This window comes from Brachycentrus maculatus, unplaced genomic scaffold, assembly GCF_059751285.1.
Source record: "Brachycentrus maculatus isolate JH-2025_06_01 unplaced genomic scaffold, ASM5975128v1 h1tg000203l, whole genome shotgun sequence".
In the NCBI taxonomy this organism is placed as follows: domain Eukaryota; kingdom Metazoa; phylum Arthropoda; class Insecta; order Trichoptera; family Brachycentridae; genus Brachycentrus; species Brachycentrus maculatus.
This window is the reverse complement of record NW_028280954.1, coordinates 283,776-307,710: the sequence shown is the minus strand read 5'-3', so window position 1 is coordinate 307,710 and position 23,935 is coordinate 283,776. Positions and strand designations below refer to the sequence as shown.

General features: G+C 33.4%; 1 protein-coding gene across 4 annotated transcripts in view; it reads right to left on the bottom strand.

Annotated features, from left to right (window-relative positions):
- Window positions 1–23,935, bottom strand: part of snu (ABC-type transporter snustorr) — a 133,202-nt gene that overhangs the window by 51,750 nt on the left and 57,517 nt on the right. The window lies entirely within an intron of this gene.

Here is a 23,935-nt window from a genome sequence, read left to right as displayed (position 1 = left end):
TTGATACCGATATATTTATACCCTCTTCTTCCAATTTTATTTTTAATGTTTTTGCTGATGCACTTCGGTTTTCTAAGGCACTTTGAACGATTTTTTGATCAGTCCTCGGTGTTGTTTTTCTAATCTTACGACAGTTCTTTCGCTGATTGCTGGTGGCGGGTGACTGATTTTTTATTGATTTTGAAATTTTGTCCACTGTTTGACGAGAAACGTTTTCTTTTTTTGAAATTTCTCTATTAGATAGTATTCCTAATTTCAGTAGCACTATAACACTAGACTTTTTTTCCTCAGAAATGTCTTTACTTTTTCCCATTTTGTCCTTTTCAAAAAAAACACTTGTGTTTACAAAAAAAAATTATACTTTATGAACTAAAATTAAAAATTAAGTTTTTTTCACAAGACACGATAACTATATAACCTCTCTGAACAAAACAACAATCAGAATTCAAGAAACTTCACTAATAAATGAGATAGGGCTTTTTTTTGAACTTTCAACTATCTGTCTACCTGTGCTAATTAGGGACCTTTCTCAGAAAAAGGGTTTAAAATTTTGTAAACGCTTAAATAATCCAGGTATATTTTACATATTATTGAAGGTAATATACATGATATTAGATGTCAATAAAAAACTTAAAGTATTTATGTAAAATAAATGTAATAATCCAAAAGATTTCAGAGTATTCAAAAAAATAATGGGTGGCCCTAATTCATTGAGTAGATACTGTATATATATATATATATATATATATATATATATATATATATATATATATATATATATATATATATATATATATATATATGTATTAATATATATATATATATATATATATATATATATATATATATATATATATATATATATATATATATATATATATATATATATATATATATATATATATACAGTATCTACTCAATGAATTAGGGCCACGCGGAATTTCGCGCAATTTCTCAATTCAAACAGGAATAACTCAGAGAAAACCTTGAATAAAATAACATTGAATTTTATTTACACATGAACACTTTATTAGGCTTAAATTATGCATATATTTTCATATAAATATAGTAAGTATTTAGTATTTCCACCTTTGGCAGAAATAACTGCCTCAATTCTTTTTGGCATACTTAAAATGCACTGTTTTATCATGTTTTTTATTTCTTCGTCTTCTGACCAAATTTTTTGAATATTTTTTTTAGACAGTCTACTGTCAGATTTGGAAATGAGTAAACCTTATTTTTTAACATGCTCCATACGTTTTCTATAGGATTAAGGTCCGGAGAATTTCCAGGCCAGGAGAGTAAAGGCAGATTTTTGTTAGACAAAAATTTTATTATTGATTTAGCCCGGTGGCAAGGTGCCCCATCCTGTATGAAGGTGTATGGACCTTCTGTTGGGTCGAGTGTATGGTAGAAGGGCAATAAAATTCGTTCAAGGACCTGCTTATAGGAATTTTGGTTCATTGTTCCTTCCACGAAAAACAACGGCCCAGGTAAATTGTTAATAATACATGACCATATCATTGTTGCAGGGGGGTGTTTGATAACTTTTACCACACAGGCCTCATTGTAACGTTCCATTGGTGTTCTCCTGACGAATCGACGGCTCTCTGTCACGGCTTCTAACCGGCACTCATCACTAAAGATGACCTGAAAAATAATGATAATTTAAGTTTAATTCAAATATATAAGTTTATTTACTAAAATGATATGTTGAAAATTCAATTTAAATAAATACCTTTTTCCAATCATCTACCGAGTAATTTCGATGTAGCCTGGCCCATTTGAATCGATCCGCTTTCATTCGTGGTGTCAATTTTGGTACTTTTACAGGGCGCCTGCATTTCAGATTTACTTCGTAAAGACGTCGCCTCAGTGTTGATACCGATATATTTATACCCTCTTCTTCCAATTTTATTTTTAATGTTTTTGCTGATGCACTACGGTTTTCTTAGGCACTTTGAACGATTTTTCGATCAGTCCTCGGTGTTGTTTTTCTAATCCTACGACAGTTCTTTCGCCGATTGCTGGTGGCGGGTGACTGATTTTTTATTTATTTTGAAATTCTGTCCACTGTTTGACGAGAAACGTTTTCTTTTTTTGAAATTTCTCTATTAGATAGTATTTCTAATTTCAGTAGCACTATAACACTAGACTTTTTTTCCTCAGAAATGGCTTTACTTTTTCCCATTTTGTCCTTTTCAAAAAAAACACTTGTGTTTACAAAAAAAAAAAATACTTTATTAACTAAAATTAAAAATTAAGTTTTTTTCACAAGACACGATAACTATATAACCTCTCTGAACAAAACAACAACCAGAACTCAAGAAACTTCACTAATAAATGAGATAGGACTATTTTTTGAACTTTCAACCATCTGTCTACCTGTGCTAATTAGGGACCTTTCTCAGAAAAAGGGTTTGAAATTTTGTAAAGGCTTAAATAATCCAGGTATATTTTACATATTATTGAAGGTAATATACATGATATTAGATGTCAATAGAAAACTTAAAGTATTTATGTAAAATAAATATAATAATCCAAAAGATTTCAGAGTATTCTAAAAAATAATGGGCGGCCCTAATTCATTGAGTAGATACTGTATAAGACACACAGGCCTGCTTCTTACGATTGCGGAAGGACATGCCTTCCAAAGAAGCCACAAACTAAAAAATGAGCAAAGTTTAGTATTGCGTGTGTTGCTGCTACGTTCAACAGATAGCGCTGCCATCTCAATAAAAATGTTTAAAAAACACTGTTATACGAAAGAAGATGAGCATTCCAGAGTTTAAAGTCACTGAATCTAGCCGATTGCCAGGTTGTAACCCTTGGAAAGCTTGGGCTTCTATCATCCATATAAAAACAATAGAAGATGGAAGTCTGAGTATTCCGGAGCTAAGGTCACGTAAGGGCGATTGTCCACAACCCGGAATTTGACCGTCCGGCAGTCCGGAAAATTTAAGAATTTACGCGCAACGTGTTCACGCACCGATCCGAAGAAAGATGGACAAAAGCACAAGCCGATCCAACAAATCATTGTTTTAAAACGCTAACTGACGTGCCGGACGGTAGCGTTCCGAGAAATTCCGTGTAGTGAACAAACGCCCAAAGCCAGCCAAATGCTAGGTAAATGCCGTAACCCCAATTGTTTAAAACATCGTTTTTGTTCCGCTATTAAAAGGAAAGCAGTTTAATCCATTAAATATATATATATATATATATATATATATATATATATATATATATATATATATATATATATATATATATATATATATATATATATATATATATATATTATATATATTATATATTATATATACAGTATCTACTCAATGAATTAGGGCCACGCAGAATTTCGCGCAATTTCTCAATTCAAACAGGAATAACTCAGAGAAAACCTTGAATAAAACAACATTGAATTTTATTTACACATGAACACTTTATTACGCTTAAATTATGCATATATTTTCATATAAATATAGTTAGTATTTAGTATTTCCACCTTTGGCAGAAATAACTGCCTCAATTCTTTTTGGCATACTTAAAATGCACTGTTTTATCATGTTTTTTGTTTCTTCGTCTTCTGACCAAATTTTTTGCATATTTTTTTTTAGACAGTCTACTGTCGGATTTGGAAATGAGTATACCTTATTTTTTAACATGCTCCATACGTTTTCTATAGGATTAAGGTCCGGAGAATTTCCATGCCAGGGGAGCAAAGGCAGATTTTTGTTAGACAAAAATTTTATTATTGATTTAGCCCGGTGGCAAGGTGGCCCATCCTGCATGAAGGTGTATGGACCTTCTGTTGGGTCGAGTGTATGGTAGAAGGGCAATAAAATTCGTTCGAGGACCTGCTTATAGGAATTTTGGTTCATTGTTCCTTCCTCGAAAAACAACCGCCCAGGTAAATTGTTAATAATACATGGCCATATCATTGTTGCAGGGGGGTGTTTGATAACTTTTACCACACAGGCCTCATTGTTACGTTCCATTGGTGTTCTCCTGACGAATCGACGGCTCTCTGTCACGGCTTCTAACCGGCACTCATCACTAAAGATGACCTGAAAAATAATGAAAATTTAAGTTTAATTCAAATATATAAGTTTATTTACTAAAATGATATGTTGAAAATTCAATTTAAATAAATACCTTTTTCCAATCATCTACCGAGTAATTTCGATGTAGCCTGGCCCATTTTAATCGATCCGCTTTCATTCGTGGTGTCAATTTTGGTACTTTTACAGGGCGCCTGCATTTCAGATTTACTTCGTAAAGACGTCGCCTCAGTGTTGATACCGATATATTTATACCCTCTTCTTCCAATTTTATTTTTAATGTTTTTGCCGATGCACTACGGTTTTCTAAGGCACTTTGAACGATTTTTCGATCAGTCCTCGGCGTTGTTTTTCTAATCCTACGACAGTTCTTTCGCCGATTGCTGGTGGCGGGTGACTGATTTTTTATTGATTTTGAAATTCTGTCCACTGTTTGACGAGAAACGTTTTCTTTTTTTGAAATTTCTCTATTAGATAGTATTCCTAATTTCAGTAGCACTATAACACTAGACTTTTTTTCCTCAGAAATGTCTTTACTTTTTCCCATTTTGTCCTTTTCAAAAAAAACACTTGTGTTTACAAAAAAAATTTATACTTTATGAACTAAAATTAAAAATTAAGTTTTTTTCACAAGACACGATAACTATATAACCCCTCTGAACAAAACAACAACCAGAACTCAAGAAACTTCACTAATAAATGAGATAGGACTATTTTTTTAACTTTCAACTATCTGTCTACCTGTGCTAATTAGGGACCTTTCTCAGAAAAAGGGTTTGAAATTTTGTAAAGGCTTAAATAATCCAGGTATATTTTACATATTATTGAAGGTAATATACATGATATTAGATGTGAATAGAAAACTTAAAGTATTTATGTAAAATAAATATAATAATCCAAAAGATTTCAGAGTATTCAAAAAAATAATGGGTGGCCCTAATTCATTGAGTAGATACTGTATATTATACATATATATATATTATACATATATATATTATATATATTATATACTATATATATTATACATATATATATTATATATATTATATATTATATATATTATATATATATTATACATTTTTTATTTTTTTTTTAAATGTGCATGGAGACACGTCTGGCTAGCGCACTGAAACCAATATTTGCGAGTACCCCCATAAAGGAAATTGTGAATACGGGCATAAATCTCGTATTCCTACATAGTATAATGATATTTTTTACCGAAATGTTATAAGACGTATGTCGATTGATTCTGCATTTCAGGCAATTGATAATCAGCCGATTAGTCAGCGAGTTTCCAATACGAATTCGCTTTATTGCTCGCTCTTAATGACTCGTTGAGTGATCTCAAAGTACAAGGTCGGTTGTTGCGACTCGCCAGCCAAAGGTACGCGTAGATTGGCGAGAAGAACAGATCAAAATATTTATAAAAATGTTTTTTTTATGCTATAATAAAATAGAAGTGGCATACTTGGACAGCCGACCAATTATGGTCAGGTATTCAAATTTACGATATTTGAAAAATACAGGTAAACCTCGTTTTACGTTACGAGAGACGTCTGCGTAAAACAATCGGCATAAAATGAACACAAATATAATGGATTCATTCGTCTTCAGGTTATAGGTTTTTATAATATCAGGTTGTGGTCCGGTGGTTAGTTTCGCTGACTTTAAAGTCAGAGTTTCTCGGTTCGAACCCACTCTACCACAATTTGATACGTATTTCTAATAATGAGCCGCTTAGGCTCACAGAAAGAGAATGATTTGAAATATTTGTGTAAATACAATAATAAAAACACAAATATTTGTCTTTTAATAAAATAACTTATATATATATATATATATATATATATATATATATATATATATATATATATATATATATATATATATATATATATATATATATATACAACGTAACTTAAGCCGTATTATCTCTCTGCAGCATCCATGATTTTTTGGTCTTCTTCTATAATTCATTCGAAGAAGATCTATGGCGATTGTCTGGTTCGCAATACGTTCAGATTCTCTGCGTCCTATGTCCCCATACCATCTCAATTGCCTTTCCTCTACCTTACTATTGATGCCTGTTATAGCCAGGCTTTCACAAATGCGTGAACTCTTTATTTTGTCTCTAAAGAACTCCAGCTGTCCAAATACTCTCACAGAACTAATCCATTAACCTTTCTTTAAAAGAAAGGTTACGAGTTCGATCGTCGATTCTTTGGGTTTTCTCATTTTCTTGCTCATCCTCCTCTTTCTTATTCTTCTGGGTTTTCTAATTGAGGGTGAACTAATTACTCCATCAACTTTTCTAATTCTTGATTAGGGAATCCCACGGCTGGCGCCAACTGGCGTAATTATAACCAGCGTTAATCAAACCGGCGCAAAATGAAATTTAACCGATCTTTACTCCAACCATTATGCCACAGAGTTGATCCAAGTTCAGAGTCCAAGTAAATGATACATTGATATTTAATATTAAAATAAACAATCACTATTTTACTGAAACTTAAATTTTAGATTTTTTTTCAGATACTTAATCTTAACCTATAAAATGGAACCATCGATACTCTCCAACTTTAAACATAAAGAGTAAGTCCACTCACGAGCAGGCAATAAAACTTTAAAAGTTGAAGCATGAGTAGGGTCATGATAAGCGGTATTGCATAAGCCGTAGCTAGAGTCACTTGGACATAAGGTAATTCAAAATCCCCCGCATTGCATTGCACGGCCAACGCCAAGGTAGACGACTACCAGGCAGTCTGACATCGCAGGAGGTTAATCCCTCTTAAAAATAGGTTACAAGGCCTACAAGACTTACACCGAGAAGAAAAAAAGATAGAATATATAAGATCAACTGATTGCAGTTGAAATGCAATCTTTCAGACGAATGTGCACCAATAAGATGTATGGTAGATCGACGTATGGGAAGAATGCAAAGCTAAGACAAGCATTATCGATAAAATTAAGATAAGGTTTGTTGAGATGGCTTGGCCATGTGAATCGGATGAGTAAAAAAAAAGCATAATAAGACAAATTTACGAGGCGGATGTGGTTGGTAATAGAAGCAGATAAAGACAGAGTAAAACTTGGCATGATAAAATTTATTTGCCAACTATTTTTCAAATAGTTGGCAATCAAAGTCAGGAGACATAATAATCGGCGGGTATGTATAACCTAACCGGATTTTTTTGCATACCGGAAAACGTCTGAAAACAGCTATAGTCATAAGTATATAGTAGCTATAGTCATAAGTCATATAGTAATGAATTAAACCCTGAAGAGGGCAACAGGTTGTTGCCGAAACTAGTTGGTTAATAAAAATGTGGGTGGATCAGAACACAAAGTATTTTTATTTCTCGAAATAATAAATCAATATGATCCACAAAGTTAATGCTTTCAATATTCAAAACATAGTCATAAGCCCTGTAAATATCCAGACTTCCACATAATTCTTCATCTCTGTTGAGATGCCAAAAAAATCCCAAGTGGAGAAAACCGAAATTTGTGAACAAGTATTTGAATACACTCAAAATCTTGTAAGCGTAATTGTAATTATTTTTTCGTGTGAAAACTAACTCGATGCTCGTACAACCTACTTCCAGAGTATTGTAACAATATGTAAATACGAGTACAGCACTTTGCTCACTCCTTTCAAGAACGTCATATATAAAAAATCGTCAATTTTCTGTTGTGCATGTTTTCGGAATGCCCAGAAAATGTACTATATCCCAGCAAAAGTAGCATATTTTTAATTTAAAATTTACCCGCTACAGGGCAGAAAGTGTTGTTTTTGCATTTTGAAGAAAAGGTATTGTTTGATTTTTTTTTTAAATATCCTAAATATTTTTCATTTCAAATGGAGAAAAAACCTTCAGGTTGTACCTAAAAAGCTCTGTTGCTCAGTAAAAATTCAATAAGTGGCTTAATATTTATTTTTAATACATTGTATTATATTTTTAAACTTTAAAAACGTTCTCCCGAAAAATCAAGTTTTTTTATTTATGACGTTCTTGAAAGGAGTGAGCGACTTGTCATTGTGTATATGAACGAATTTATTTAATGTTTTATTTATGACTCGAAGGAAAAAGTGTAATTCTTGTAAATGTGAGGCCGCTCTAAGTGCTATTATCTCGAGGCTGTGGAGATGATGCGACATTGACATTACGTCAACAATAAAAGAAGACAATTTACTTCATATTTGTGTTAAGAGTCCAGTCGACGTCTTTCTCCCGCCGCGCTGTGGATAGCTTCTTTCCGTTTCAAACCTCCTTTAAAGTCAATTTATTATTTCTTGAATGTTTTTCGCAGATTCATTGTGGCACTTTTTACAAACTTTATAAAATTTAACAAATTTGTTTTAACCACTTTTGAAAAAAATTAATATGAGTACACTTTACTAAACCAACCAAAAATAACAATAAAATAGCATTTAGGAGTTTTTAAATCATATTTTTAAATCACACTTTTTTAATCACACTTTCATATGGTGTACGGAGTGTGTCTAAGTTTTTGGTAAGGGAATGTAATTAACTATGAGTATTTTAATCTTTTAGAATTTAATAAACCCTGATAATGACAAGGTGCTTGTCGAAACCAGTTGGTTAAAGTGTGCTAATAATAAAATAAAAAAGTGGTTAAAACAAAGTTGTTTAATTGTACAAAATATATTATTATTTGACATCTCAATATAGATGATGAAGAACATGGAAGTCTGGGAAATTATAATTCAGAATTCGGATCTCACATAAAAAATATGCTGCTTTCATCTCACCAACAGATGTCTCTAGTGAAATGGGTTTTCTTCGTATTGTATACGAAATATGTACCTATATATCATACATATATATCGGAATATTTTATAAATTTATAAAATAAAACTCAACGGTTTTTAACCACATTTATTTTTGGTACTTTTTTTAATTGGTTTCGACCAGCACCTTGTCATTTTCAGGATAGATGGGTACGTATCCAAAACAACAGCAAAAACAAAGCTTGCTTCTCGACTTAACAAAATATTATCTCATTTTCATCTACGGTAAAATTTCATTGAAATGTTAGCATAGTTTTTCTTTCGCAAACCACATTTTCCAATATTTTTACTCAATAGTTAAGATTCCGCCTCCGTAGTGTAATGGTCAGCACGCTCGGCTACCGTTCGGAGGTCCCGGGTTCGATACCCAGGGGGATCAAATAAATATAGGTGATTTTTTTCACTCAAATATTTATTCAATATTACCCTGGACTGGTACCTGAAGTGGAGGGCTGATCACCTTTCCTTCACGTGTTAACGATCAACACTGCGTTTATATGATGCAGTGCCCTATGCACCATTGGGGTGCGGGTAAGGTTTTTTTAAGGGTTTAAGATTAAATCACGTTTCCCCGTCTTTTTACTAATAGCTAATATCAAATCACATTAACTAGTCTTTTTAATCAATAGTTAAGATTGAGTCACACTTCTGAGTCTTTTTACTCACATTTACTAGTCTTTTTACTCAATAGTTAAGATTGAATCACACTTCTGAGTCTTTTTACTCAATAGTTAAGATTAAATCACGTTTCCGGGTATTTTGAGTCAAGAGTTAAGACTGTGTTACCTTTCTAACACGCAGTAGGAACGGGCTGACCAGGTTATGAGTGCATTCGTTCAGAATCGTTTTGCAATGGTTCTGAAACCGGTATTCGAGTACACTTTTCGATTAGAGGCATTTGAAATATTTCAGTACCTTTAGTACTTTTATAACGGTAAAATTATTCTATCCTACATATGAATGCCTTTTTAATATTTATTTAGACCTGCGATCAACGTCATCTAATAACCAGATATAAAAAATATTTGAATTTTTCCAGTTATTTTTATTATTTCAATATTTCAATATTTTTTCAATGTGATGATGAGGAAGATGGCTGTTGTGAACTCGATTGCTCACTGCTTTCAAGAACGTCATAAATCAAAAAACTTCATTTTTCAGGAAAACGTTTTTAAAGTTTAAAAATATAAAACAATGTATTAAAAATACATATCAAGCCACTTATTGACTTTTAACTGTGCAACACATCTTTTTAGGTAAAACCTGAAGATTTTTTTATCCATTTAAAAAACATTTAGTATATTTAAAAAAATAGCTAAACAATACATTTTCTTCAAAATGCAAAAACAACACTTTCTGCCCTGTAGCGGGTAAAAATAATGTTTTAAATATGCTTCTTTTGCAGGGATATAGTACATTTTCTAGGCATTTCGAAAATTGACGATTTTTGATTTATGTTCTTGAAAGGAGTGAGCGATATGTATCACGAGATTGATCATATATATGTAGGAGTTCCAAAAGTTTGAGTAGTGTGGTTGTCAATCATGTGTGTAAAGTGATCACATAACCAGCTTATGACAGGTGATAAGCCCTGTAAATACACAGAATTCCGTATTCTTCTTCATCTTTGTTAAGATGTCAAAAAAAAATATAAATAACTGCGGAGAAAATGAAAGAAAACTGAGATATTTATCTCAAAGTATTTGGACAGATTCAAAATGTTGTGAACAAGATAATATTACGTCGATACTATGCTGTGCCCTATGCACCATTAGGTCTCAATAAGGGTTTAAAAAAGTACAACAAACCCTCGTATAACGGTTAGATGAGTACCGCGTTATCGGAGGGTACGTTATGAGGATTTAATGTTTTGAATTGTATTTTTACATTTTAACCAGCAGTTTGTGATGATTTCGTGTATTTGGGTAGTATGTTTTCTAGGGATGGAAAGATTGATAAAGACTTAGAAAGGAGAGTGAATGCTGGGAACAAAGTTAATGGTGCACTGAAATCAGTTATAGCAAATAAAAACCAATCAGCGGAAGCTAAACTGGCAGTGCACAACGGAATCCTAGTTCCAACTCTAATGTATGGAAGTGAAACATGGAGTTGGCAAAAGAAGGATGAAAGTAGACTGAATGCAGTCGAAATGCGATCTCTCAGAAGAATGTGCGACAAATCGATGTATGATAGATGTACGAATAGTGAAATAAGGAAGGAATGCAAAGCTGAGATAAGCATTATCGATAAAATTAAGAAAGGTGTGTTGAGATGGTTTGGACATGTAGAACGAATGAGTGAGGAAAGAACGGTAAAACAAATTTATGAGACGAATGTTAGCGGGAAACGAAGCAGAGGAAGACCGAGAAAAACATGGCACGATCAGGTATGCCAAATACTTGAAAGTGGTCAGGTTAGGAGTCGTAACAATCGGCGGGTATGTATGAGGAGATGCATGAACGTGGAAAAGGCGAAGAATGCAAGGACAGAGTGGTGTGGCGCTCTATTCTCTCTGCCTACCCCTGCGGGGAAGCGGCGTGATGGTTAGTTAGTTAGTTAACCAGCAGTAATGACTGAAACAAGTCTTTATTAAAGTAAAAAATAATTTTGAAACACTAAACCTCTATAATATTCTCTCCGATAACGCGGTACATATCTTTGATAAGTTAATAATTTTTTTGTGAGAACGTGGAACCCAGATATCAGAATATCATTGTTTTAGATATCATTATTTACTGTCTATTGAGTGCAGTGCCCTATGCACCACTTATCATTAAAGAAAACATCGAAAACAATTCCTATTATAATAGTCGGAATAATAATTGGTTTCATAATGTATTGTCACGTTTCAATTGTGACAGTCGCTTAGGCTCATTGTATCCTAAATTAAAATTCACAACACTAACTGGTTCAAGGCTGTGAGCCATCATTAACAGACTTAAAACGTTACAAGCGACATTGTTGACAACTGCAATCTGACATATGAGACGCTCTTTTATAGCATTGTAAAAACAACAACAAAAAATATTAGGTACGTACTGAAATAATTTATTATATAGAATAAAATAATAAGTAGGTAGGTTTTTCAACATGAATTTTATCTCAGCATCGACTGGGTTTCATCATCAGACTGTTCTAATGATGTCAGTTAGGACGAAACCCAGTCGCTGGTCAAATCAAATTTGTATGGAAAAAACTGAGTAATTGTTATTTTATTTTATAAAATTCAGTTACACTAAGAAATGTCAGTACAAAACATACATCTAATAAATCATAGTTGAATATGCCGAATCTTCTTAAATCACTCCATGTTGATATTAATGTCTATGTAAAATCAAATTGACTTGATTTCAATTCATGTACGTGTATTGAAAATATTTCTTCTTCTTCTTTTGCTTGGTGTAGGCCTTGTGGCCTGTTTTTTTTAGATGGATTTGCCTTCCGCGATGTTGATTGTAAATATTTATTAAATAAAATAAAATAAAATTATTGTACAACGAATTTTTATACAAATATGTAGCACACAATATTTTGACTGTGCCCAAATCCTTGTTCACAAATTTGGATTTCTCCACTTGTTATTTATATTGACATATCAACATAGATGAAGTAAAATGTAGAAGTCTGAGTATTTTCAGGGATTACAACCTGTCATAAGCTAATTAAGTGATCACTTTACACACGTGCAACATTCACCATTCTACCCATGATTGACAACTACAATACACAGATTTTCATAACTCCTAGATATATTAATCAATCTCATGAAACAGTACATTTGGGTTCACAACAGGCATCTATGTTGGATTGAAAAAAGTTTTTATTTAGAAGAGACCCTTTTATTTGTATGTAAGATTTGAACCCCGGATTATTTTTACATACTGGGAAAATTTTGTTACTTTTTTTGGTGTAATTTAACTAGTGTGATTGTCAATCATGGGTAGAATTGTAAATGTTGCACTTGTGCAAAGTGATCACTTGACCAGATCACACGACCAAGTCATAAGCCCTGTAAATACCAAGACTTCCATATTCTTCTTCATCTATGTTGAGATGTTAAAATGTAATAATTCAAAGCATTGCGAAAAAATCGCACTTGTAATCGTATAAAAGAGCACCACATTAAATTATGTTCACACAAGTAAGTGATCAAGAATTAGATCGCAAAAACGATTTGAATGAAGAAATTGGGTCTACGTTTTAGTATTCTACAAGCGTCTTCGATTTATGGCTTATCGGATACCTAGAGCTAAGAACTCTATTAAACAATGCTATTAAACATGTCGTTCAATAAATACAATTACATATTATAAGACCATATTGCGGACGAATGTGCGGCAAAATGGTGTACGATAGATGTTCGAAAGAGGAAATTAAAAAAAAAAATCCAGTCCAAATGCTTGCTCACAAATCTGGATTATCTCCAATTCAAGGAGTCATTCTTCATATTATTTTTTTTTAACATATTACCAATACATGTCTCAAGTGAAATTCAAGTCGCTCGAGCACTATATTTCAAAATTGAACCATATATTTGTATAGAAGTTCCAATTATTTTGAGTAGTGTGGTTGTCAATCATGGGTAGAATTGGTGAATGCTAAACGTGTGTAAAGTGATTGCTTATACCAGCCTATGACGGTTGTAAGTCCCGTAAATGCCCAGACTTTCATATTCTTCTTCATCTATGTTAAGATGTCAAAAAATAAGCTACAAGAAAATAATGCAGGGCTGAGATAAGCGTTATCTATAAAATTAAGAAAAGTGTGTTGAGATGGTTTGGACATGTGGAACGAACGAGTGAAGAAAGAACTTCTTGTTTCTGGTTCCATCCTAACTTATCGTCTTTGTAGACTATTGAGGTCAGCTCTCCTCATCCTCAGGTTGTAGGTCCTTCGGCCATGGCCAACGTCACCTAGGCCATTCCTTTGTATCATGTTATATTTCATGAATTCATTGGTCTTCCTCTAGATTTCTATTGATGAAGACCCATGGCAATTGCCTGGTTCGCAATATGATCAGGTTTTTGGCATCCTATGTGCCCATACCATCTCAATTGCTTTCCTCTACCTTGCTATTGATGCCTTTTACAGCAAGGCTTAGACAATATCAAAACATAAACACAATATGTTCAGGTTCTCTACGTCCCATGTGTCCATACCATCTCATTAGCCTTTCCTCTACCTTACTATTGATATCAGTTACACCCTGGCTTCTACGAATTTGTGAACTCTTTATTTTATCTCTAAGGGACACTCCAGCTGAGCACCTAAGCATTGGCATTTCAGCAGTTTCTAATTGCCTAGAGTAGGTATTATACATCGTCCGGCATTCAGAGACATAGAGGAGAGCGGGTCTGACAATTGTTTGGTAGGCTTTTCCCTTTAGCTTGGCTGGCATTTTTGGGTCACGATGGATCGAAACTTCAAAGGAAGGAAGGAAATGATGAAAAAAGAATAGTAAATCAATTTTAAGATGTTGGAAATGGAAGCAGAGGAATACTGAGGATAACTTGATGATCAAGTATTTCAAATACATGAACGAGGTCAGGTCAGGAGTCTTTCTTTATACGAATAAATACTTATTTTGTATATTAAAAGCATTGATAACTTGTGGTATGGTAATATAAATACTTATTTGTTTATACGTAAGACTCATTGTGATAAATTATTATAAAAGCCGACGCAATGTTTTGTCCTCCAAAGACGATCCAAGGTGATAACTAGAGAATTTTCAAATAAAATGCATCGTTTTATTATTTAACTTGCCCATAAATTATTGTAACCTTAGAACAATAAAATTAAAAAATAAATAACAATGCCCTCGTCTTCAATGTGTGGGGCTTTAATCATAATATTGTATTGATATTACAAATATAATTCCAGTCATTTCATTATTTTTTATTTAAACTTCATGTACAGAAAATAAATAAGTACATTGGCTGGCTTATTGCTAAAAAGCGAAATATTCCAACCAACTAAAAACAGATCAGTGATATTGGTCAAAACGTTTGATACCATATAAAGCTGTTTGCAATCAGAGGGTAGATAGTAGGTACTTGAACATTAAAAAAAAAACATAAATTACAAATTGATGATAATAAGGAAGGCAAAGTAAAAAGGGAGTTTAGGAAAGGAGGTGGAGGAAAAAACTAAGGGAGGAGGTTTGATGAACACTTCACGGTGAGTACCATGTTCTTGAGCTGATTTTCAAGATCAAGATGGAAGGAAATATATATATACTATACTAGCTCTGAAATGAAGGATTTTCAGATTGAGCAGGGTTTATTTTATAATTATTATAATATTTTTATATTATAATATTTTTTATATAATTTGAATAATTTTTCTTGTTTGTCATTTGAATTGAATCGATGTGATATAAAGTACCTGCACAGAATAAGTGACTACGTCTTACCCTGAAAAGCCTGCCTTGCCTGGAATATGTACACATGTACTCGAGCACTTCCTCTGTACTTGCAGATCACCTTGCACTGTACTTTACATAGTTCAACTTGTATTTGCGTTTGCGCAACACATTACCCAAGTTACACCGACCGTATCTTTCGGCCGTTATTCTATTAAAAACGAAGTAAATAAAATATTTATATAATATTACTTTTTGACATCTCATCAAAGATGAAGAAGAATATGGTAGTCTGGGCATTTACGGGGCTGACGACCGTCATAGGCTGGTTTAAGTTATCACTTTACACACGTGTAATATTCACCAATTCTACCCATTATTGACAACCATTTTTTTTTTCGAATTACCTAACGTCCAAGTGACTCTGAAATCTAGCTACGGCTTATGCAACACCGTTTATCATCAGGCTCAGGCTTCAACTTTATAAGTTTCATAGCCTTTGCCTACTTGTGAGTGGATATACTCTTTATGTTTAAAGTTAGTATAAATTTATGTAATTCATGAGTGAAAAATCTAGGCAAAAACACTCTCTTCACTACTCAAATTCTTGGAAGTTCAATATATATGAACCAATTTCGAAACGTTGTTCTTGAATCATTAGAACTTCACTGGAGACATCTATTGGTGAGATGAAAATATTGATTCGCAGTCACTTTGTGGTAAACGAAAATGATGCGGAATGCATCGAAACACGTGTCACAGTAGATTTTAAGAAATAGTGGTATTTACTAAGTAAAATTTTAATTTCATTTTAATCTAGATTTGACCTGATTATGGAATGATTATTCCGAAACCGGTAGTCATGAAGTAGTGTTTTTTAAAGTGGTATTACACCAAGCGAACGATGAATGATAAGGAGAGTGTTATATTACCATACCACAAAGTTAACAAAGCTTTTGATATACAAAATATACATTAGGACAAGTTGCATGGCTGGAAATGAATAATAATAACATTGATTTAAATATCTAGGTATTAAATGCACAAAAAAGCGCCGGTCCAATGCACTCTTAGAAGTCATCGAACTCTGACGTGGATTCTAAAAGCTTCAAAAAAACTTGTTTATTGTAACGGTTCCAGACAGGGCTAACTTTCGATCTCATTTCAGTCAGTCGGTGTACTTGAAACAGGTATTACATTTATTACTAGGAGATATCTAAATCTATCTACAGCTGTTGTAAGCGTTGTTTTTGTCCGCCTCCGTAGTGCATTGGTCAGCACGCTTGGCTAGTTTAAGTGATCACACGTGTAGCATTCACCAATTCTACCCATGATTGACAACCACACTATTCAAATTATGCTAGATATATTGATCAATCTTTAAAGACAGTGTGCGAGTGTCTCTAGAGACATCTATGGTGGGTATATCTTCTTCTTCTTCTTCTTTACGAGACCTGTGACCTCCACTGCTGGATATAGGCCTCTTCTCCTTCTTTCCATTCACTCCGGTTGGTTGCTGCTTGCAGCTAGTTTTTACCCTCCACAGCGACAATATCGTCAGACCATCTCTTTTGGGGTCTTCCAACACCTCTTTTGCTCTCCCAAGGTCTTCATCGTAGAATTCTTTCGGTCCATCTTGTGGGGTTCTGCCTCGCTATATGTCCTGACCACTGCCATTTGAGTTTTGCCACGCGATCCATGATGTCCTCTACTTTGTTTTTTTTTTCTGGTATATTCATTTTTAATTTTATCCCTCGGGCTAAAACCAAGCATGGATCTTTCCATGGATTGCTCTGTACAGCTTCTCTGCATTTCTCTTTGTCAGAGCCATTGTCTCTAGTGCATATGTGCTCACTGGCAGTATGCAGGAGTCATAAACTTTTTCATGTATATATATATATATATATATATATATATATATATATATATATATATATATATATATATATATATATATATATATATATATATATATATATATATATATATATATATATATATATATATATACACACACACATATAAAATATAAATTGACTTGTGTTCCCAAACTCAGGAATGCATCGCATACGACTTTTTTTTCCTTATCTATGTAGAATTCCTGTGGCTTCTTGGGTCATTATCCATTCGCTTTGCAAGCCCTTCAAGGCAGACGACCTTAAGAGAGTAGTGTCGAAAATTAACAGGGTTTTCACAAATTCACTTAACAAAACGACAACAAAAACACCAAGGAAAATTAATGGTTTGGTTATAATATAATATATATATATATATATATATATATATATATATATATATATATATATATATATATATATATATATATATATATATATATATATATATATATATATATATATATAAATATATATATATATATATATATATATATATATATATATATATATATATATATATATATATATATATATATATATATATATATATATATATATATATATATATATATATATATATATATATATATATATATATATATATATATATATATATATATATATATATATATATATATATATATATATATATATATATATATACATATATAATTGTGCGTGTGTGTGTATGTAACTTATTATGATGTCGACCAGTTTCCAAGCAAATAGATCCTCACGTTAGACTTATTAACACTGTGAATTTAATATATTTAAAGGGTTTACGACCTTTCATTGGCTGCGATAAGTGATCACTTATTGCGACGAAAGAAAGCCCAATAATAATTTTTAAGAAACTTTCGGTGTTCACTGTACCTTCGTACCCAACTATTTAGTATATAAATGTATTAAGTACAATATTTCAGCTCGTTTGAACGCCCTTGAACCAAAAGCAGTTCCTTTCTAGCCGCTGTCTGCTGCAAGACACTATATTATTATTTAATTATATATACAATAAAGTCTAAACTCCTGAAGCAGACGCAGTGAACATAATCCCTTATCGCTATAAAACTTTCTCATATCCTATGTAACTCGCAAGTCAAATAGTAGAACTATTTTTTATACAAGTTTTACTATTCACCTGTAGATTAAAACATTTGTAGTTTTCGAAACTAGTCGTGTGTAATGAAATAAAACTCATAAAGTGGTACTTTACAAGTCGCTCACTCCTTTCAAGAAAGTCAAAAATCAAAAATCGTCAATTTTCAGATATGCGTGTTTTCGGAATGCCCAGAAAATGTACTATATCCCAGCAAAAGCTGCATATTTTTAACTTAATATTTACCCGCTACAGGGCAGAAAGTGTTGTTTTTGCATTTTGAAGAAAAGATATTGTTTAATTATTTTTTAAAATAAACTAAATATTTTTCAAATGAAGAAAAAACCTTAAGGTTTTACATAAAAAGATCTGTTGCACAGTTCAATAAGTCGGTTGATATTTATTTTTAATACATTGTATTATATTTTTAAACTTTAAAAACGTTCTCTTGAAAAATCAAGTTTTTTGATTTATGACGTTCTTGAAAGGAGTGAGCGAAGTGTTTATTAAAAAAATATATATATGATGATTTAAATATAAAAACATAACACTTAGCTGAGGCCACTTTTAGAGTTTATTAATGTAAACGCGACTGGTTTCTATAACCAAAATTCTCATCAACAGGTGAAAATACAAAGAATATGTATTTTCACCCGCTGATGAGAACATGTGTAGTTCTCGAAACTAGTCGTCTTCATACTACCAAACTCATAAGTGGTCTTACACATGCGTTTTATTTTTATTATTTATACGTATGTTCGAGATGTCCGCCTCCGTAGTGTAATGGTCAGCACGCTCGACTACCGTTCTAGAGGTCCCGGATTCGATTCCCGGGAGGGGTCAAATAAATATAAGTGAATTTTCCACACTAATATTTATTCAATATTACCCTGGACTGATACCTGAAACGGAGGGCTGATCATCATGTGTTAACGATCAAGATAACAATGCATTTATATGCCCTATGCACCATTGGGGTGCGGATAAGGGTTTGAATGAATAAATACATATGTTCAGTGGCGTGCACATAGCTTTTTGAATCAGGGTATGCAGTATAGGTAAGTAGTAAGGTACCGCATAAAAAACATTTGTTTTTTTTTCAATGTGTAACATGACACTATCAACAACAAAAAAGAAGAAAAAAGTCCGTCTTCAAGCACAAGAGTTAAGTCTCTTTTTTGGAGCGCAAAAAATATATAAAATTGTATTAAGTAGAAATGTAAAGAAATTTTATTTAATTGTAATTTTTTAAAACTGTATTCAAATTAATAAATGAAATAATAAGGCAAGCTAGGTACTACTTAAGAAGGTAGGGTAGGTACTGGTTGCTTTTTTTATGTCGCGCGTGTAAGTTAGGATAGGCACTGCTTTTCCGCCTATATGGAATGCACGCCCCTGCATATTTTATATTACAATAAAATGAACCAAAACTACCTTTTCAGGAAAATCCATTATTCATTATTGAAGACACATAGCAAAAGTCGTGACGACTTGCAAATATACTGGCAATACAATTTGAAATAATTCAGTCGCTCAAAGAACTATAAGAGCGGTATTATATTTTTATTACAGCATAGACAATAGAACTAAGCAACGCGAATTACTTTTGGTACATTGTAGGCGATAGACAAAGGACTTAATGGTACTCCATTTGTATCATATTGTTTACATTCAAAGAGCGCACTACAAATGAATTATGCATACACTATTTGCATTCACGATAAGACTGCATAAGTAAATTTTCATCTTAATTTTGTCCGCCTCCGTAGTGTAATGGTTAGCACGCTCGGCTACCGTTCCGGAGGTCCCGGGTTCGATTCCCAAGGGGGGTAAAATAAATATAAGTGATTTTTTCACTGTAATATTTATTCAATATTACCATGGACTGGTACCTGAAGCGGAGGGCTGATCACCTTTCCTTCATGTGTAAACGATCAAGATAACACTGCGTTAATATGACACAGTGCCCTATGCACCGTTAAGGTGCGGATAAGGGTTTTATTATTATTTTTATTCATTTTGTGAACAAAAATTATTATTATATCGTAGTCATACAGGAGTCCTGTATGACTGCGATATAATATATATTTTGTCCGCCTCCGTGGTGTAATGGTCAGCGTGTTTAGCTACCGTGCTGGAGGTCCCGGATTCGATTCCCAGGGGGGGGGGTGAAAATAAATATTAGTGACTTTACACTGTAATACTTATTTAATATTACTTTGGACTGGTTCCTGAAGCGCAAGAGTGATCACCTTGCATTCATGTAAGTAATGATCAAGATAACACTGCGTCAATTCGATGCAGTGCCCTATGCACCATTGGGTGCGGATAAGGGTTATGAGTCATACAGGAGAAAGTCTCCAAGTGCATTTTTTACAAAAACGTGATTATTGACTATTTGATATCTTACTAGCCTAATATTGCCCTGAAAAAATCCCAAAGTGATTTTAAACTTAGAAGTATAATACATTGACTTGTTAAAAATGACTAACTGCATTGATGTTTATTTTCTCGCCAAGCAAAAGTGACTTAAATGGCCTTCCTGAACATTTTACGTTTTGTTAGTTGGTTACCTTCTCCTGTACAACTACGATATATTTATTTTATTTTTATTTGGTAAACACCACTGTGTCTTTCGATGGATTTTACATAATTTTCAAATACACGTAATAAAAGTTTCCGAGAAGTTTAATTGTTATGAGCTTCTTAGGAGCTTTAGCTTCTAAAACCAAGACAGTTCGTGAGCTACATGACTCACGTAGGTCTTGAGAGTAAGCTATGATACAGAGGGAGGTCACAATAGACCATATATGGTCGCATATGGTGACATAAGGGATGCAAGATCCCTTGACTTCATAAAAAATACGAGTTTGATTAATGTATCTATAAATTTCAACATTTTGAGTAGTGTGGTTGTCCATCATTGGTAGAATTGGTGGATGTCACACGTGTGTAGAGTGATCACTTAAACAAGCCCATGACGGTCCCTTGTAACTAGTAAACCCTGTAAATGCCCAGACTTCCATATTCTTTTTTATGCATAAATTTTTAAATCAAACACAGATTTTTTGAGTCTACTAAGTTGTATTTTAGTAAAAAAAACACATAAAAATTAGTATTGTGACAATTGTGAAAATGTGTTTGATTTAAAAATTAATACATAAATTAAAATGGAGTTCTACAAATTAAACACCAAATCAATAAATTAATTCCATATTTTTCTTCAACTATGTTGAGATGTCAAAAAATAATGTAATACAATCGATGTTCGCGTGGAAAGCGCGAGGCGCGATGTACCGTCGCGGGTCTGTCGTCAATGAAACTGTGACGTAACTATCGTAGCAGACCGGAGTGCCTACTTACCAAGGTAGGCCTCTACCCAGGCAGGCTCCTACCTAGATAGGCCCCTACCTAGTTAGGCCCCTACCCAGGCAGGCCCCTACCCAGGCAGGCCCCTACCCAGGCGGGCACCTACCCAGGCAAGCACCTACAGCGCAGTACGCCGCGAGAAAGTACGACGCGTTACGTCACAACGCTGTGCGAGTCCCCGAACGACAAACCAGTCTTGAATCGTACATTTTATATATACGAGTATAGGATGTTTTTTTAAGAGCTAAAATTTCAAAATTTTCCATTTCAACTTCCACTATGGTCAATCAAAGCAACATTAAGGAATATTCACATATTTTCCGCTTTTAATCCAAATTTTCATTCTTCTTCTTATTCTTAATTTCCATGTTGGCTCCCTAGGTGGAGCATATGACCAACACGAGACGTATTCAAGTCACTCTGTCACGCGCCATCTCCTTGGCTTCTTCCCAGGTCAATCCGGCGTCTCGAAGTTCCGCTGAGTATAGTCGGTGAATGGTCGTCAGCGGCCTTCCGGGGCGCCGGAATCCTCGGGGTTGGAAGAAGGGACATGAGGGGTTAATGCTCTCAGGTGGCATTCTAAGGACATGTCCCAACCATGTCCACCTTCTCTTCTTCAGGACTTCCATTATAGAATTTTCATATGGTGTACAAAATACAGATCACCGTTGCATGCGGAATTTTCGTTAAATAATAATGGTATAAAATTATCTATTAAATAAAGCCAATATCATAGATACTTACATTATTTTAATGTGTTTTTTTTTACAACATTTTGAGTGTGTCCAAATACTTGTTCACAAATCTGGATTATCTCCAATTATAGGAGTAATTTTTCATATTATTTTTTTTACATCTCATCAAAGATGAAGAAGAATATGAAAGTCTGGGCATTTACGGGGCTGACGGTCGTCTTTACTCCCATATTCTTCTTCATCTTTGACGAGATGTCAAAAAAGAATACATTTTTTTTCATTTTAAATTTGTATATGTGTAAAAAAGCACCCTATACAACGACGACCCCGAACGCACGCACGGCTCTAGATCGACCAATAAAAGAAGACAAAAAAAAACTATTGACTACGTTTTCGTAGTATTCAGCCTTGCCTCCTAAACTCTCAAGGAGAGATTCAGTACTCATTCTCGAACATCTACTCAGTTTTATGATCCCCGGTCGGATTTTTCACATAACGCGCGTAATTTATGAGGCCGGAAGGTACAAAAAACCTTGTATGTTGGATTTCGGTTAAAATTGAGTAATTATTTTATTTATCATCGTAATATTTTTAATGTATCCGAATGTGCTGAATTTATTACACTTCTTCTTCTTCTTCTAACCCTTATCCTCACCCCAATGTCTCATATGGCACTGCATCATATGAACGTAGTGATATATTGATCATTAGCACACGATGGAAAGGTGGTCAGCCGTCTGCTTTAGGTACCAGTCCAGGGTAATATTGAAAAAATATTAGAGTGAAAAAATCACTTTTATTTATTTGACCCCCCCCTGGGAATCGAACCCGGGACCTCCATAACGGTAGCCGAGCGTGCTGACCATTACACTACGGAGGTGAAGATTCCACTTAGGAGTTGTTAATATACTAACACATGTATATATAATAATTCTACACTAGTTTATCCGCCTCCGTAGTGTAATGGTCAGCATGCTCGGCCACCATTCTGGAGGTTCCGGGTTCGATTCCCAGGGAGGGATAGAGAAAGGTATCATAAAGCGATTTTGAGAAGTGTGTAAAAAAATTAATAGTGTCATTGTCAATATGGGAAGAAATGGTGAATCTTAGACGTATATAAAGTGATAACCAGGTCGTACGCCATGTAAATACCCAAACTTTCATATTATTCATTAATGATGAGATGTCAAAAAATACAATATTTTTACGGGAGGATTCGTATTATAACAGTTTGTATTTTTTATGCATTTACTATTCTTCGATGTTATCCTGTTTGATAGACAAAAAAGTGCTAATTTTTTTTCATTTAAAGCATCTCCATGCTAAATCCCTGGACGAGATGTAAAATCAGCCATACATAATTCATGCAGTATTTCATTTTTCAGTTGGCCTATACATGAGAGACCAACGCACGGTAAGGGAAAAAACTTCAGCGAGCTACATTTATTTCGGTTTTGCGAGTATTCAAACAAAAACTAACATTTAAAATGATGTATTTTGAGTATCTACATAATGTCAAATTCAATAATGTTTTGTAAAAATTACGTTTTATTATATTTAAATATATTAATAATAAAACCCTTACCGCACCCCAATGGTGCATAGGGCACTGCTTCATATAAACGCAGTGTTATCTCGA